We start from the raw sequence: 14,462 nt of genomic DNA, 5'->3' as shown, positions 1-14,462 counted from the left end.
TATTTTAAAACATATGAAATGGACAAAAAAGGCAAAACTACAAGAACATTACCAAAGTTAACCGACACTCACTTAAAACCAAATACTTTTCAAAAAATAAGAGTGAAATATGCTGCCCAAATCTTTTCAAACTCAGTTGCCGCTGCTGTTAAGTCAGCTGGTCAATTACAGGCGTTTAAAAGCACAACTGCTCATAATACATCCGATTTCTTAAAAAACGTTAATTTAATTTTTATTATCTTAATAGCAATATATTGTCAGATTCCAATCCAAATAAAAAACCTTTATCTATAACTAATTCAATATCATTGAAAAACCTTCAATTTGGTCTTAAATATTTCAAGACAATTTAAGTAACTGAAGGTGGAAATAGAAGAAATAACATCTATTGTATTAGCGGATTTATTTGGGCTCTTACATCTATTCTAGGGCTTTGGGGATATTTATTATCTTAATTTAAAGACAAATTTCTTTTTACAAGTCATCTCAATCAAGATCCTTTGGAAAATTTATTCTCAATTGCTAGAAATAGATGTGGATATAATCCAACTCCCTCTGTTCAACAATTTAGAGTGTCTTTACAGTACATAATAAATATAAGGCTACTAAATTCATTAGAAACGGGAAATTGCAAAGATCTACAGGAATTTTTAAATGTCGATGAGTCAAAGCCAAATCTTGATAAGTCATGTGAAAAAGAAATCCTTATAGATATGGAGAAAAACCCTGTTTCTTCTTACAATATTAAAGAACTTGGTGCCACAAATAATGCCCAAGGAAGCAATCATACTGAGACAAATAATACTATTTGTAATAAGATTACTTTAGAAACTTGTTCCAATGTATACGTTGCTGGTTATTTTGCATATACTATTTTAGAGTGGTTTAAGTGTGAAAATAACTGTGAAGATTTTTTTACTTCAAATGACATCGAAATTAATGACGAAAAAGAAATATTTTTATTAAATAAAGATTATGCAAACTTAAATTATATTTCAAGTTTAAAAATTTCATCGGATAATTTTTAAATTTTAACCCAACATTTCATGTATAAATTTAATGTAGTTTTTGATCATTTAAAGTTAACCGGTAATGTTTTTAAGTCAACGTTTAACATTTTGTTAAATGAAATAGATATACAGTCCATTAATTTATGCCCGCAACATATTGAAGTTTTCATAAAACTATTTATTAAGACAATGTTATATAAGCAATTAAAATGGGAAACTGAAAAATACTAGCAAACGAGAGAAAAACAAACTTCTAAGAAGCCGCATAGAAAAATACGTATTCTATCTAATCAATGACTGAAAATTAAATCTTGCCTTTTCAGTCAATGTTTAAACAAATAAAATAAAATATATTGATAAAGATTGTTTAAATAACCTTTATATGTAAATAATAATAATAATAATAATAATAATGTTTATTTCAAAAAAATAATAATACAAAGTAACCAAGAATATAATTCGAAACACAATTAACTACTAAGTTGGTGCGTGTTCCCATTCAAAATACTTATATAGATATATCAAGCTCAGACAAAATAAAATCTAATATTATTTGAACAGTATAGTGATTACAAGCAAGCAACAATTAACATTAACCAAACAATTGCTCAATATTAATATGAATGATCCAAGTTTTTATTCTATACTTGATCCTGGCATAAGGTTTATCTCTTAAATCAAGATGCATCATATTGTAAATTTTTGGAGCTGTATAAATTAACGATCTTTTAGTAAAAGTAAAATTTATTTTAGGAAAGGATAGAGGATTGCTACTTTGAAACCTGGTTGCCAAAGGCAATACTGGTCTACTTTTAGCTATTTTATTATTACAAAGAAGTCTTGTAACTGAATTTACATAAATGTGATGCAGATATATGCAAAATACTTTTACTACCATTTATTTATGATTATTTCGTTACGTAAAATTTTCTGCTAAAAATTTATACTCGTATGTTATGAACAATGTAATTATATGGCGATTATTCATAATGCCCGATGCCCGGGCAATTTAAGAAATATGATGCTATTTATCAAACCAGATTATTAACCCAAAAATAATCCAAACCTACCATTTTCGTTGGTTGGATATATAAGGTAGAATTGTTTTTGAGTTATGTATGCTGCTTATGTATTTTTGAAATCAATTATTTTCTTGGGTATTAGTAATTGTTAAAACCTAAAATTTATCTTGAATAAACATTTAATTTTAATAACGTTTCGGTCTTTTTCATATTCTTGACCTTTATAAAATCTACAATAGACATTTTTAGATTTAAAAAATACATTTAAAACTTTTCAATCTAAAGGTGTATAACATATATATGTTTTCAAGGTTAATTTTTTTTAAAGGTATTTTTTTTATTTATAAGCTGTAGGCCCAAAAGCTTAAAACACTTTACTATATGTATATTTTTGCATCTTGTATAAAAAATAACAGCCTTTGGTTCTGTCGAAATGAAGGCCAACTCTATAATATATTGTACTTTGAAAAATAAGCAAAATTATGTTACTTATATTACTTATTAGATTTTATACTTACAAATTTAAAAAAAAAAACAAAATATGAAACTAAACCTTTCAATATTTTCTCCCAAATTAATACTATGGAATATGGGAATATGTCCTCAAACAGAAATAGCGCAATGCGAAAACTCCCATTTCTCTGCGATATTATGTCTCGTCATTTTTAATACCGAGCCTGCCAAGCGAGTTTCATCATTCCTACGTATAGGGGCGCCACCTTTTAGCTTCTAAATTGCTAGATAAAGCAAAGAACGGCTAGTTGCCGCGGTCACGAAATTTTATACAGTATTTGCGCATCTTTTCCCTTTTCAATCAACGAACCATGCTTAAATTTATTGAGTTGACAGAGAGAATGTATAGATGGCGTTATAAGGCAGTCATATAAAGACAATAATAAAAAAAATCCTTATTATTTTGAATTAAAGTGAAAAGCGGTCAAAGACTAGTACTTTTACCTTATTTATAGGAAAAAAATAAACGCTCTTAAAATATTTCGACGCGTGGACGCCAGACAGACGTAAGCGCCATTTACAAAATTTTACAGGAGACCTTAAACACGTTTTTAAATTCAATAATCTCTCATTATAGTCTTACACACACTTGTTTTGAGTTTCTATTTATGTCTGTATTTGCTGGATTAATTTTACTATGATAAGGTTCAATTAATATTATTTTATTACAGAAAATATAAAAAATGGGTGCTTGTGTCAAAACATGTGCGATACTTGGCGTTTACATCATTTATTCACTGGCGTTTACTACAATTGTAGTTTGTAGATTTTGTTTAAAATAGCGTTTATGGGAGGATATGTCAAAACGTCAACGTTTATTAATTTTCATACTATTGGCGGATACGCAAAAAATACTAATAACGGTGAAGTTAAAAAAATATTATATTTAATTCTTTAATAATAAATAAAAAAATAAAACAAAAAACATCAACATCAAAAATAAAATTAAATAAATTTTAAAGTAAATGCAACATTATAGTGCTTAAAAGTCTTTGGGAAACAAACTAAACCATTTAAAATAGCGCATAGTTAGACTTAACTACAGTTTATGCTTAAAAAAATGTTAATGCCCGGATAATATCAAAAAATTAACTTTTTATGACTCTATATCTCGGCCCAGTTTAACATATTTAGTGTTAAACACAAAATAAAAACAAATGTTATTATTAATGAAAATAACAGTCAAAATAAGGGTAAAAAAAATAAAAAAAAAACTTATAAATTCTTACAAACTTATACCTAGTTAATACAAAAAACACAGTCATTTCATAACACAGCCTTTTTCAAACATCATTATCTTCAATATCTGTTTCATCTAAAACATCTGGTACTAATCCGCTTATTTTCAAACTTAAATATTCCCTATGATACTCTGGCTTAATTGTAAGATTATTGCACAGTGTTTTCAAATTATCATTTTTTTTTTCTATTAATAGGTAGGTAGTTCTTCTTTATAACGTTGTTGTGGAAAATATTTTTTTTTAATTTTCAGCTCAAAAGTAAAGGTTGGTCCCCCTAAAAATTTTTTCTTATACTGAATTATATCATACTGACTTTGTACAATTTTTCCCTTCACAAATTTTTCTATAATAGCGTGCATCGAGTCCGCGGGTAAAGTCTAGTTCAGAGATCTATTAGAATCTTTGATGTGTCGCAGATGCCGCAGTAACTAGTTCGTGCGCCTATGACGTATTTATTGTCGCATGATATACATGTTAAAAAGGCAAAATTTTACATTGTTTATCTATGAAATCATTTTAAATATATGTAAAACCCCATGTTTTATAGTATTTTTTATTTTTCTTTCGAAAATGTCAATTTTTAGAAAGAAAATAATATCACGAGAAAATAATATCAAAAAATTGACCGCGGACTAAAATCCAAGCATTTTACAAATCATTTTAAACACTTCCAGCACTCCCAGACTTGTCACCTCTTTTTAACTAGTCTATTAAACAAAGATGAAAGCTGCGATCTGGCGATTCCTACTTTAGGCTGTGCAAGTGATTGTGTATCTCTCTCTATCCCACTGATTTTGAGAATTACGGGGCCGTACCTAAGTAAATTTTTGGGCTGTTTTTGTATTACTTTCGACGTGTTTTTAAAGAGATCTTTAAGGATGGGTCTATCGCCTTTAAAATAGTTGTTGGGTGGGTCTATCACCTTTAATAGTTAGGAGGGGGGTCATGTGAGGTTATTATTATTTGATGGGTTTTGCCTGTGTTGCTTTTTACACGTTTATGAAAGTGGAGAATTTAGAATTTGGCCTGTATTCGTCTAATTTTTTTGCAGTTTTTACTGTGAGGAAGTGTGTTTTTTTTATTTGTGTTTGTGGATTTGTTTTGGTATTATACCTAAAGACCTTAAATGTTTCGACCCAGGGAAAATAGGGCAAATGAAGAGGAAAGTGTTTGTGTGGGCTTATGGAGACTGTGGGTGCACAAGAAAGAGAATAACATTTGTGATGAAAATAAAAAGCATAAGTGATCTGGACAGTGTTTTAGACTTACATAGTTCTGATAGTTTATTTTCTAGTGTTGAGAAAGCAAAAAGAAGCAAGGGAAATAGAAGCTACAGGGGAAAATCAAGCAGTTTTAAAACGTAATTGTTTAAGTACAGATGCCAAACAGCAAAAAACAGCGTTTTTAACAGGGGTACCCTATAGTACAATATGCCTGTAAAAAAGGGATTAAAGACAAGAAAAAAGGACAGATGCCGGACAATCAAAGGCACTTGACACAGATATTGCCAAATTGCTAAGGAAAGGTGTGTATTCTAAATACAAAAACAATGAGGTTCTGACCATAGAGATGGTTAAGGACACCTTATCGGCAAGGGACAAACATTTCTCAGTCACAATCTTGCGGAGATACCTGATAAAACTTGGATTTAAGCTTAAGAGCTTCTGTAATGGAATTATCAGGTGGTGTATAGAATATTTGAAGAAAATTAAACTATTTTGGAAGGAAGAAAGATCTATATATTATTTAGCAGAAACATGGTATGATACATTTATGATTGATGTATGATTTCCATTCTCTGGGAAAAAGCCCCTTTTTTGCCATAGTAAGAAAACCATATTTTTATTAATTAAACAAGTTTAAAATATTGTTTTTTACAGCTTACTACCCCTGTTGTCCGTCAGCGACACAATAAAGACTGCTTCTTCCTCCATTCTCTGGAAAAAAGTCCCTTTTTTGCCATGGTAAAGAAAACCCTATTTTTATTAATTAAACAAGTTTAGAGTTTTGTTTTTTTCAGCTTACTGCCTCTGTTTGTCCTTCAGCGACATAATAAAGTATACATAATATAAATCTTTAGTATCCATGTGCGAGATGAAGTTGGAATCCATAGTGACAGAGGTGAACAGAGAAACTGTTTCCTTCCTTAATAGAAGAAAGTGCTAAAGAACAAAGGCAAAAAAAACAGAATTTAGAAAATTGTAAACTCTTTGGGCCAGATTCAAAAGAGTGGTTAAATTTATAAAAGTATTTAGTATCCTCACTGTAGTTTTAGGATCCAGTATACTTAAAATGTAGTATTTGTATAAGATTTTTAGTTTTTAGTACAATCATTTATTTTTCTTAATTTTCATCTAATCTCTCCTAATATGCACAATAACTAAATATGAGGCAAACAAATTAAGAAATATTACATTCAGGATCTAAAGTGTGTTTTTTTTATAAGTAAAACTTGTGTCTTTTACACGCATAAAATATAGACAGCTAGATGATTTTTAATGTAAAAGTTTATTTAAAAAAACATACTTCCACTTTTCTGACATAATTACTTTTTATCAAAAGAAGTTGGTACTAAATATAGAGATGGGGGTTTTCATGAGTATATTATTATAATAATATATCAGAATATGTATTAATTAAAAAAAACAACCAAGTAAAAATAAATCTCAATACCCAAAAAAAGGTAATATATAAAATTATAAAATAATAAAGACAAACCAAAACATTTTACACTTTTGTGTCAAAAAGTAAATATTTAATGCCTTAATCCACAGCATAAATGGGCCTAAGTAATTCATACCACCTATTCTCTCATCACTTGTTATAAACACCCCACTGATGGCGCTAAAAACTAAACTTATTAAATTAAAATTTTTGGTTAAACTCATTTTACGTACTTAAATCTTATAGTTAAATTAAATATTATCTTATATTAAGGACCTAGTCCATTCTGAAGTGGAGTCAATATAATATTGAAAAGTTAGTAGGGGAAGTCTTTTCTCCACAAATAAAATGCTAATCCTCTAATTTCAGGAGTGATGCATTTCGGCAAATGTTCTTGCCAGACTTAACACATACACAAATTCTAAAATAACAAACAATCCGAAATGCATCACTCCTGAAATTAGAGGATTAGCGTTTTATTTGTGGAGAAAAGACTTCCCCTACTATGTTTATTCAAAATATTATAATAATAATAATAATAATAATAATAATGTTTATTTCGAAAAAATAATAATACAAAGTAACCAAGAATACAATTGGAAACACAATTAACTACTAAGTTGGTGCGTGTTCCCATTCCAAATATATAGATATATCAAGTTCAGACAAAATAAAATCTGATATTATTTGAACAGTATAGTGATTACAAGCTAGGAACAATTATCATTAACCAAACAATTGCTCAATATTAATATGAATGATCCAAGAGGCATCATATTGTAAATTTTTGGAGCTGTATAAATTAACGATATTTTAGTAAAAGTAAAATTTATTTTAGGAAAGGATAGAGGATTGTTACTTTGAAACCTGGTTGCCAAAGGCAATACTGGTCTACTTTTAGCTATTTTATTATTACAAAGAAGTCTTGTAACTCAATTTACATAAATGTGATGCAGCTAAAAAACTCCTGCCTCACTAAACAAATCAGTTGATGGGTACAATTTATTTTAAAATAAATAAACTTTCAGCAATGCTTTTTGAGCCACAACAAGAGGGTCAAGAACAGACCTATAAGAAGCACCCCATACACTTATACCATAACCAAGTACAGACTCCGCTAGAGTTTTATATAATGAAAAGATTGTCTTTTTTAACAAAGAATGCCTTGATGAACAACTTACGTATTTTACCAATTATGTAATCAATATGTACATTCCATTTTAGTAAGTTGTCAAAAAATACTCCCTAATATTTTACACTATTGGCACAATCAATTTTAGTGATACACTGGCAAAAATTGTAATTTTGGCAATCAAAGTTATGAATTCTTAATGTAGTGTAACCTGGCAGACCAGAATTATTTTTGGCATAACACATAAACTTTGTTTTGTCGGTATTTAAAGTTAGCAGACTGAAATCAAACCAATTTTTAACCCTTGATATTAATTACTCAGTTTTATTTTTGACTCCCTCCCAACTGCTATTTTCAATTATTAAGCAAGTGTCATCAGCAAAACACACCACACTATCTTTTGAGACAATTGAAAAAAGACCATTGATGTACATTGTAAATAAAAGAGGTCCAAGCACAGTATCCTGAGGCACACTATACTCCACCGCACATCCAGAACTCACTGTTTCATTAATTTTTACCTGCTGTTGCCTATTTTCTAAAAATGATTTTAATAATTGATATGGTAATCTAATTATACCCAGATCACCTAGACGTTTCAGCAAAATATGGTGGGACACAGTGTCAAAGGCTTTGGCTAAATCAATAAAAATGGCCATGCATTTCATACCCGAGTTTAAACCAGAGACAATGTGGTTGGTTACCTTTATAAGTGCATCCTCTGTACTGCAATTTTCCCTAAAGCCATACTGCTCATTAGATAACAAATGATACTTATTTATAAATTGAGTGAGTCGTAATTTTAGGCATTTTTCAATTAATTTACTAACTGAACTAGTAAGAGCAATTGGTCTATAATTAGACGGTTCTTCCCTACTACCAGCCTTGAAAAGGGGGATAATAATTGTTTTTTTAAGAATATCAGGAAAAATGTCAGATGAAAAAATTCGGTTTATTAAATAAGTCAGAGGTTTTAAGAGAGGTTTATAATTTAGTTTAATTATTTCATTAGAAATATTATCAACAGTGCTAGAGGTCTTGTACTTTAATGAATTAATAATTTTTATAAGATCACTAGGCAGAATAGGATTTAAAAAGAAGTTGGCCTTTATACTAGGAAAGTTGTAGTCATTAGAATAATTTATTTTGCTATCCAAGTTAGACCCCACAGAACTAAAGAATTTGTTAAACTCCTCAGCTATCAACTATCCTGAATTTCTAACTTAATAAAACTAAACCCAAAAGTCCCGAATAATAAAGTTTTAAATACAAAATCAATTTTAAGGCTGGACCTGTGCAACTTTTCAGGCTTGTGTGGCTGTGACTGCGGTCAGACGTCTAACAAAATAGTCCGTGGGCGCATGTAGTCAAATTTTACGAATCAAATGTATAAATTCTTAAAAAAATGCTTAAAACATTTATTTATTTAATGGAATGATTAAATATCGTTTAGAATATTATTTTATGACTCTTTTCACATAAAATTTGGCGATTTAAACATGCATGTCATGTGACAATACAAGCAACATCGGCACACGGACTATTCGCGGCATATCAAAGATTCTAATAGATCTCTGAACTGAACTATATCTAGCAGGTTTTTTGCCATAAGTCTGTTAAATTAAGAGGAAACCCCCATTCGCCACAAATAGCAACACATTTAAGAATTGATTGCTCTTTATTGGAGCTAAAAACGGTTTGCCCGCCGTTACTTTTAACATGACGCCCATGGTATCTATTATTTAAGGTCCCGTAAAAAATCTTGAACCATTTTGCAGCTTTGCGTAAACTCCACCCTTCATTTATGACCTTTTCTAACGCTTTTTCTATGGACTCTTGACCGTAGTCTTTGTACCTTCGTGCCCCAACTTTTCTCTTATAAACTCTCGGCATTATGTCAATATTCTAAAACCAAAAATATTATTATTACTAGTAGTACTATACCCTAAAAATTATATAAGCTTTACAATTTGCTAATCAATTTCACCCCATTCAGTTGATCAATTTGACCCCATCCAATAAATCTTAAAATTTGAGAAAATCCGTCAACGCCGCAAACTTCATTTTGAGGTTATAAACATACAAGATATTCAGGATACTAAATATATCACGCAAATATCCACAATAGGGGAATTGTGCCTGAGATGGCATACTTATTGGTTGACGGAGATAATTTTGGAAAATTAAAATATATTGTTGAAAAAAAACAAGTTAGCTTTTATTTCATATTAGATTCTTTGCTTATAGCCAGCTAAAATATCTTTAATTAAAATAGAAAGAAAGAAAGAAAGAAAGAAAATGTGCTATATTACGTAAGAATAATCTTGTGTACAAGCATCCTACAAGCTGAAAAAACAAAACACAAATACAATTTCAAAAATTGACAAAACAATGAACAAAATTAAACACAAGAAGACATAACTTTTTGAACATACTTAAATTAAAGATAACTAAATAAAACAATCAATTACTAAATAAAGGTAAACTTGTTGACAAAACTAGAGAAGAAAAAAGGAAAAAAAGAAAACTTTCCAACATGTCCAAGGTTAAAACCTATCATTAAAAAAGTCATCCAGGTTATAATATGCCTTAGACAATAAAAGCGACTTTAATTCTCTTTGAAATTTCTTAATATCCGATATATGTCTAACACACAGAGGAACATGATTGTAAATTTTTTTACTTATGTAAATTAATGAGTTTTTGGTAAGGGAAGACGTAGGAATAGGTAGGGGAACATCATTTACACGACGAGTCAAATGGCCAGTGTCAGAGGGTAGTTTGGGAATTTTGTGAATAAGAGCAGCTGTTTCTAAGATAAAGATAGATATTTTTTTCTAGATATTTAAAAAAATGTGCTGCTATGCCATCTCACACCAACAGCTTAGGGTAAGATGGCATACTACTATGTCATCTCACCCTAGCCAATATAAATAAAAATCCTTAAAAATTATAAAACCTAATTCTTTATTGGTAATATTATTTATACCCGTGTAATGAAAAATAAACCTATATCGTGTAAAATACAGGCAAAAAAAGACCAAATGCAAATTTTTTAAAAGCGAAAACTTAACTACAAAACACAAAATACTTTCATGATATAAAACGGTATCTTCATATTTTATTTGCATAGTTCGCATATATATTTACCCTTCTGCTAACTCCAGCGCATTCAGAATGGCACCACCTTGCACATTGTTGACAGCGAATCCAGTCTTCGTTGGCGCGTGACAGCGAATATAATTCATTGCAATAAAGGCAGGCAACGTCATCTTCCTCGTCAGCAGCGACTTAAAAATTTTCAGGTTCTTCATCACTTTCATCAATGACAGGTTGACATTGACATTGACATTTTTGCGGGGTTCTGTGTTGAGGTTCCTGCAGCGTGTGTAATGTCAGCTCCAGAAATTTGAGGATTTTCAGTCCCTTGTGTATTATCTTCTGTATTTCCTTGTTCATTGTCTGGAATATTTGTGACGTCTGCTGGTTGAAACATCCAGTCTGAAAAAATGTCTTTATTGAACGGATATATGCCAGTCTTACTGAATGCATTAACAGCATTTCCTATAGTGGCGGCCTTGTTGTAGGCTTCTCTTAGTATACCACCGATTTGAAAATGGGTAACCGTTCTTCCTGGATGAGATTGAAGCCAACGGGATAATGCTTGGTTATAATATATTGTAAGTGATCCAAAAAAACACACGTCTAACGGCTGTACTCGGTGGGTGCAGTGAGGTGGAAAGCAAAATACGATGATGCCGTTTTCTTTGGCATATGTTAGAGCCGCATAATTTTTGTGGCTGCTATGTCCATCTAACAGGAGAAGAATTTTATTTGTAGGAGATGGTCTGGCATATTTGACAAAGTGTTTTAAATATTTAAGGAAACTTTCTCCAGTCATCCAACCACTTTTCTGTGCTAAACCTAAAGCTCCCATCAACTCATTCTTCATTTTTTTTCTAGGAAAGAGTAACACAGGAGGAATGTAAGTCCCAACAGCATTAAAGCATCATGCAATTGTGAGATGCTGACCTCGTTCTGCGCTTGTCAGTATGCCCACCTGCTTTCTGCCTTTTGTAGCAAGAATTTTAATATTTCTTGAAGGAACTGTCGACAACCCAGATTCATCCATATTGTAAATATTTTCGGGAGAAAATTTATAGTCCTCCAATACTTTCTCAAGATAATGAAAGTATTTTTTAATTTGTGCATTATTAAACGAACGAGCTCATGCAGCAGATTTTGCCTCTGGTGTACGCAGTGAAATGGTAGGATTTCGTGCACGAAATCCTTTGAGCCAATCCCAACCGGCAGCTTTTTTTTCTTTTGAGAACCTATGGGGAATTTTCTTTGCTTCGGCAATTTTATAAGCAAGCTTGCGAATATCCTCAGTTGTAAGACCAAAGAAACGTACTTCTAGCTCCTTTATATAACTAACCAACTCATTTTCTAACTCAGCATTGAAAGTTGGGACATGTCCTCCTAAGTATCCTTTAATGGCTCCTCGATCATTCTTAGCTGTTCTTCTAAGCGTAGTGTGGGGCACATATATGGCAACTGACCCTGAATGGCATTATTGAATTTTAACGTAAATTTTTAGTTAACAATTATGATTTAGGTAAATAATTAATACCACGTAGATAGATATTTTATAAACTAATGATGGTAGATTTTTTTTCATAGGAGTTACAAACATATATATGATTCTAAGTAGAAAAGTCATTACTTACCGTAACGGAAAATTAAGCCTACCTTCTCGTTCTACACTAACAAACGAACTAAATTTTCTCAGAAGCGCATGTAAGACCACGTGCACCTAAAATTATGAACATTGTTGTCAGACGATGTGTATTATCCGTAAAATTGCTTCTATGCCGTCTCATCAGGTAGGCCATCTCAAGCACAATTCCCCTATATTTTTGTCTAAATATTACTTACATGTTTGAGAGGCAAACTCCAAAAAAAACGACAAAAAACATGCACATGGATAGCTACACCATTACTGAATACGATTTTTTACCGAACGGAAAAAAATCGACACTTAATATGCGCGGGAAATTTAAATGTAAAATATTTTGATATTGTGATCAAAGTCGCCCCGCGAAATCAAATTCACCCCATTTCACGGTACGTTTAGTCTCAAAAACCTCATCTTTTGAAGATTTAACAGTTCCTGAAACACTAGGGGGTCTAACTAAAATACAATTTTTGGAAACAAGTAAATGTTCAATATGTTTAAATCCTCTATCTGCCATTATGGTCACATTTTCTCGTAATATATTTAAAAAGCCACTGTGTTCTACATTCACTGCATCCCTTCTACCAAAGCCAGTAGAAATGAAATTTATTTTACCATCAGGGGTACAAGCAATAAGATATTTCAGAGTATTGCACTTTTTATAATCTGACCATGTTAATGACTGTTTGATAGCATCAGATGGCTTTCCAATTTCTATTTCGAGACAATCAATAATACAGAACACATTACTATATCGAGCTCGGAAGGCTTGTTATACTTTTTTTTTTCTAAAGTGAAATGCAAATGATGAACCGATAAGTGCCAAGTTAATCAAAAGAAAAGAAGTACTAAAAATAGTGAAAGGTTTATGGCCTTAAGAGGGTCTCCAAAAGTTGTTTGATGCCCGGAGGAACTTAACCCCTCTTACCTGAAACGCCCAGAGAAGGAATCCTTCATAATGCTGCTAGCTCAAGCCGATGTGGGTTCTAGCTTCTTTCTCAACCAAATGAACCAAAATTTCTTAGGTAGTAGCTACCCAAGACTTACCCAAATAAATGTCAAAATCAGTATGGCGCCACCAAGTTTTGGATTTTATATAATCCCAATGGATGCCCAATATTTATCAAAATTTATTTAGGCAAGTTCAAAACGAAACTTGGAAAACAAAATCAAAGTCAAGTCGGTATACACTATTGTTTCCAAAATTACCTATGATATTCTAACCTACTCAACTCAAGTTAAAAACAAAATAACAACAAGTCTTGATTATCACAGGGAATTATGTTATGTTATTTTATTTATCTTTAAGAGGAATAATTATTTAAGTTGGTAATAAGGAACCACAACATTTAAGTTTCTAATTACAAGAAAAACAAAGTTGTCAACAGATAACGTGCCATAAAATTAAATTTTCCAGAATGGTGCACTGTCATTCGTGACCATGCTTATAAGAAATATATCTATGAGAAATATATCTAAAAAAAAAAATACACAATCGAAAGTGTGGTTGTCAAAATAAAATAAATTATGTTACACCCAAACCTTTTGGGGAATGAAGCTTCAATTCGAATTAAACTAACAATTTACATGGCCCGGTATATCCCGCCACGGACATTGACCTAAGCAAAAAAAAAATGACAACCCTAACTGTTGAAGCTTTCCCAATCAAAATTACCCTTTTATTAGTTTACTCTAATATTTACTAGCTAATCTGAGAAAATTTGACATCTTAGGAGTAGTCTGAAAATAAATAATATAACCCAAGTATATACTCGTAGTACTACGAAGCCGGCTGCGTCTTACCTCACAGGAGTCACTTGTCACATATATATGTACTCTTATCAGTAATATTCAATAATAAAATAGCATCGATTAAATAATGTCAATAAAATTTTAAATAAACTTTTGAGACAAAGTACAGTCGAACCTGGTGGGCCTTTGGATTATCAAAATAATATAAATATATCCAGCCTTTGAATGAGAAAAATAATTACATCCCCTAACCACCACAATTCGGCTTCACCCCGCTCAGATTGTAAAGTCATATATGTATGTATCTCAACTCAAAAGATAAAAGTTGTGATAATAAAAATAAAATAAGTGAATAACAAAAAAATGTTATGTTGTGTCACTTAGCTCCAC

The sequence above is a fragment of the Anthonomus grandis genome, chromosome 6, assembly GCF_022605725.1.
Source record: "Anthonomus grandis grandis chromosome 6, icAntGran1.3, whole genome shotgun sequence".
NCBI classification, from domain to species: domain Eukaryota; kingdom Metazoa; phylum Arthropoda; class Insecta; order Coleoptera; family Curculionidae; genus Anthonomus; species Anthonomus grandis.
The sequence above is the reverse complement of the archived record's forward strand: the minus strand, read 5'-3'. Positions refer to the sequence as shown.